Genomic DNA, 5209 nt, shown 5'->3' with positions numbered 1-5209 from the left:
ACCAAGCCTCTACCATGTTGTCGACATATATAAATTTTTCTTCTTCACAAAAAAGAATACTCGTAGAATCACATATTGAAAACTTATGTTGGAGCCGAAAGGGTCCTTTCTAGTACAATGTGCATGTCAACAACAAATGTTAGTGCTTAAAAGACATAATTGAAAGTAATAACCCAATACTGTAGGGTTTTGTTGTATAACATTTAAAATAAACACATACGACATTGGACCCAACATACATTTAGTGTGTGAATACAAGGGTAGGGGCCCGGTCCCGCCCAACGCTTGACTACCGCTTGATCAGAGCGGTACTCACAGAATATTTGTAGAGCGCAAAATGCCAACTTGGTGGGCCTACAGTAAATAAATGTCGTGTGACTAGGGCCTCCAGTCGGGTAGACAGTTCGCCGGATTCAAGTCTTTCGATTTGACGGCACTTCGGCGACTTGCGCGTCGATGGGAATGAAGTGATGATGGTTAGGACAACACAACACCCAGTCCCTGAGCGGGGAAAATCTCAGACCTATTCGGGAATTAGGATTGATATTCTGTCTCGCTTACCACTCACCTACCGGGGGCGGAAGGGTTAACGGTACCGTTCATACACAGATCATATTGGTTCATATAATACATTTGAAAATTAAAGCGCTGTGTCATTTGCAGGAATCCCGTATAATAAATTTAGTCAACTATATATGACGGTAGTATCTGTTCCCGAAAGAACACATACCGTGGATGACCATGCAGCTTTGCTAGAAATGAAATGATAATTAAATAGACACCCTAGCTGCAAACAGGCGTTGATATACTTCACTGGGGACATATTGAAAATGTGTGCCCCGACCGGGACTCGAAGCCGGAATTTCCTGCTTACATGGCAAACGCTCTAACCATCTGAGCCACCGAGGGCACAGAGGATAGTGCGTCTGCAGGGACTTTTCCCTTGCACGCTCCCCGTGAGATCCATTGACCTTCTTGTGTGAACCCACACGCTATGCCCGAACTCGTACGGGACTTGGTAGATTAATCTGCCACGAGTAATGAGTATGATGGGCAAACATCTATTAGGCGCACTACGAATGTAGTCGTGTGGACATGTTGGGAATGTGGATCTCACGGGGAGCGTGCAAGGGAAAAGTCCCTGCAGACGCACTGTCTTTTTGTGCCCTCGGTGGCTCAGATGGTTAGAGCGCCTGCCATGTATGCAGGAGATCCCGGGTTCGAGTCCCGGTCGGGGCACACATTTTCAACATGTCCCAGTGAAGTATATCAACGCCTGTTTGCAGCTAGGGTGTCTATTTAATTATCATTTCATAAATTTAGTCGTATGAAAAATGTATTAATTAATTATATTTATATTTGTTTGCAGGTAGACCCCTACATGTCTGCTGTCATGGTACGCACTGCAGTTTCCGCGTCACACAGTTCTGCATCATGCTTCCAGAGGAGCAGAACAAAATGACACTGTCCAATTGTGAAACGGAGTATCGTACGGTAATTGGTTTTTTGCGTACTGTAACGGGACAGCCTCCTCTAGCATTACTTCTCCTCAACAGTAGTTGTCGATACCAGCATTATTTTTCGAATTTTGGACAGGTCAGTATTACCTCAGTTGCTTTCCTGAAAACTTCCGTGTAATTTTATACACAGTATGTTATATTTCAAGCTAAGTTTTATGAAAAGGAATCACTTTATGAAATATTTTAGTTTAGATTTAATATTCGGCAAGTACCATTTCTGAATATACAGTTAAAAATAATTTTTTAGAAACATTTGAAATTACCAAATACTTGCACACTAAAATTTCTGTTATTAATTACACAATCATGTACTGTTTATTATGTTTATTTCTAGATTCATTAATGAAATAACAATCTAAGCTAGTAGGAATTCATTTGTTAAGAAAAACTGTGAACCCTTTGGAATATTGTTATTTCTGCAGAGTATGGGAGTCGTAATCGTGTCTCTGATGCGATAGGACATAATTTTTTATTTTTGTGCGAACAGTGTAATTTCGGTTTTGTTAATGTGAAAAATCAAAATAATGCGTGATATACTAAAATATGAGAAAATATATTCACTTAAAAAATGCTGCACCAATAATCTTCAAATTTATTTAGTTCAAACCAACCTTGAGGACCTGATGCGACACTTAAATCTTCAAGAATCAGACCCCTAGACAAGAAGAACTGGAGCCAACTCAACATGACAAGCTAAGTAAACTAGAAAGTTTATTCTAATCTTCTCTTCTCTCAAATCTTCATAGAAGACTTTGCTTAATGTCGACAACAGATGGAAATAGGTAGGAGGAGTGAGATTGCAATATGATGGGGAACAATGCTGCAAAATTCGACACTCAGCTCTTGTAAGTGTACGGCAACAGTTCCAATGCATCGTAATATCACAGTGACTTGGGTGGTGCAGAAATTTCCGGAATGTTCAGCGACTTCTGAATGACGAAGAACGGAGCGACAGAACATCTCTCTGCGAAGAACGGTGAATGGCGAGAAGCCCTGGTATTCGTAGGCTGCTCGAAACTAGCGCGGTGATATTGGAAACGATCGGAATGAGTCCTGAACGTTTTCAACACTTCGCACCACATTCTGAACATGAAAAAGGCTGTCGCCCGCACGGCTTCACGGTTAACTCTATCCACTCAAAAAGCTCGCCGAATCGAGGCAACAGCGCAAATGTTGCAGCCCTGTCTGACCAATCCAGCTAACAGCTTTAGGAACCTAATTGTCATAAACGGGTGCTATGTGTATTATTATGATCCCGAGACACAGGTGTAAGGTTGGCATTCGAACCATATTGATTCCCTATCACTAAAAATTGTATATGTCCACCAATTAGCAGGTAAGCAGATTGTGTTTTCTTACAGAAGTGGTGTCGTGTGGTGCTAGTAGATCCTACGCGTAAGGGGCAAACCGTCAGAGTAGCGCACTGTTGAAGTCTCCTGGCCATGCTGCAAGAAACTGTCTGAACGAGGAGTTTCGGAAACTGCCGCACGGGATTAGCCGAGCAGTCTTGGGCGCTGCAGTCATGGACTGCGAGGCTGATCCCGGCGGAGGTTAGAATCCTCCCTCGGGCATGGTTATGTGTGTTTGTCTTTAGGATAATTTAGGTTAAGTGGTGTGTAAACTTAGGGAATGATGACCTTAGCAGTTAAGTCCCATACGCTTTCTCAGACACACACGTTATTTCTCGCTCAACGCTAACACTTCAGCTCACTGTGCATGGAACACTCACATTCTATTCCTTTGAGATACAAAAATGGAGAGCCCTAAGTAATGTTAATCAAAGCTCTTGGAAAATGTCGTAGCCAAATACACTACTGGCCATTAAAATTGCTACACCAAGAAGAAATGCAGATGATAAACGGGTATTGATTGAACATATACACCCCTGGAAATTGAAATAAGAACACCGTGAATTCATTGTCCCAGGAAGGGGAAATTTTATTGACACATTCGTGGGGTCAGATACATCACATGATCACAATGACAGAACCACAGGCACATAGACACAGGCAACAGAGCATGCACAATGTCGGCACTAGTACAGTGTATATCCATCTTTCGCAGCAATGCAGGCTGCTATTCTCCCATGGAGACGATCGTAGAGATGCTGGATGTAGTCCTGTGGAACGGCTTGCCATGCCATTTGCACCTGGCACCTCAGTTGGACCAGCGTTCGTGCTGGACGTGCAGACCGCGTGAGACGACGCTTCATCCAGTCCCAAACATGCTCAATGGGGGACAGATCCGGAGATCTTGCTGGCCAGGGTAGTTGACTTACACCTTCTAGAGCACGTTGGGTGGCACGGGATACATGCGGACGTGCATTGTCCTGTTGGAACAGCAAGTTCCCTTGCCGGTCTAGGAATGGGGGAACGATGGGTTCGATGACGGTTTGGATGTACCGTGCACTATTCAGTGTCCCCTCGACGATCACCAGTGGTGTACGGCCAGTGTAGGAGATCGCTTCCCACACCATGATGCCGGGTGTTGGCCCTGTGTGCCTCGGTCGTATGCAGTCCTGATTGTGGCGCTCACCTGCACGGCGCCAAACACGCATACGACCATCACTGGCACCAAGGCAGAAGCGACTCTCATCGCTGAAGACGACACGTCTCCATTCGTCCCTCCATTCACGCCTGTCGCGACACCACTGGAGGCGGGCTGCACGATGTTGGGGCGTGAGCGGAATACGGCCTAACGGTGTGCGGGACCGTAGCCCAGCTTCATGGAGACGGTTGCGAATGGTCCTCGCCGATACCCCAGGAGCAACAGTGTCCCTAATTTGCTGGGAAGTGGCGGTGCGGTCCCCTACGGCACTGCGTAGGATCCTACGGTCTTGGCGTGCATCCGTGAGTCGCTGCGGTCCGGTCCCAGGTCGACGGGCACGTGCACCTTCCGCCGACCACTGGCGACAACATCGATGTGCTGTGGAGACCTCACGCCCCACGTGTTGAGCAATTCGGCGGTACGTCCACCCAGCCTCCCGCATGCCCACTATACGCCCTCGCTCAAAGTCCGTCAACTGCACATACGGTTCACGTCCACGCTGTCGCGGCATGCTACCAGTGTTAAAGACTGCGATGGAGCTCCGTATGCCACGGCAAACTGGCTGACACTGACGGCGGCGGTGCACAAATGCTGCGCAGCTAGCGCCATTCGACGGCCAACACCGCGGGTCCTGGTGTGTCCGCTGTGCCGTGCGTGTGATCATTGCTTGTACAGCCCTCTCGCAGTGTCCGGAGCAAGTATGGTGGGTCTGACACACCGGTGTCAATGTGTTCTTTTTTCCATTTCCAGGAGTGTATATTATACTAGAACTGACATGTGATTACAATTTCACGCAATTAGGGTACATAGATCTTGAGAAATCAGTACCCAGAACAACCTCCTCTGACCGTAAAAACGGCCTTTCATACGCCAGGGCATTGGATCAAACAGAGCTTGGATGGCGTGCACAGGTACAGCTGCCCATGCAGCTTCAACACGATACCACAGTTCATCGAGAGTAGTGACTGGCGTATTGTGACGAGCCAGTTGCTCGGCCACCATTGACGAGACGTTTTCAATTGGTGAGAGATCTGGAGAATATGCTAGCCAGGGCAGAAGTCGAACATTTTCTGTATTCAGAAAGGCCCGTACAGGAACTGCAACGTACGGTCGTGCATTATCCTGCTAAAATGTAAGGTTTC

The 5209-nt window shown here is 46.6% G+C and overlaps 1 non-coding gene across 1 annotated transcript; it reads left to right on the top strand.

Annotated features, from left to right (window-relative positions):
• Window positions 1-1164: 1164 nt before the first annotated feature.
• Trnat-ugu (transfer RNA threonine (anticodon UGU)) lies at window positions 1165-1239 on the top strand. The gene has a single exon. It is a non-coding gene; the product is annotated as a tRNA-Thr (tRNA).
• Window positions 1240-5209: the final 3970 nt, after the last annotated feature.

Source organism: Schistocerca nitens, chromosome 7 (assembly GCF_023898315.1).
Source record: "Schistocerca nitens isolate TAMUIC-IGC-003100 chromosome 7, iqSchNite1.1, whole genome shotgun sequence".
Taxonomy (NCBI): domain Eukaryota; kingdom Metazoa; phylum Arthropoda; class Insecta; order Orthoptera; family Acrididae; genus Schistocerca; species Schistocerca nitens.
Note: the sequence above shows the minus strand (reverse complement) of the source record. Positions and strands in the feature narration are given on the sequence as shown.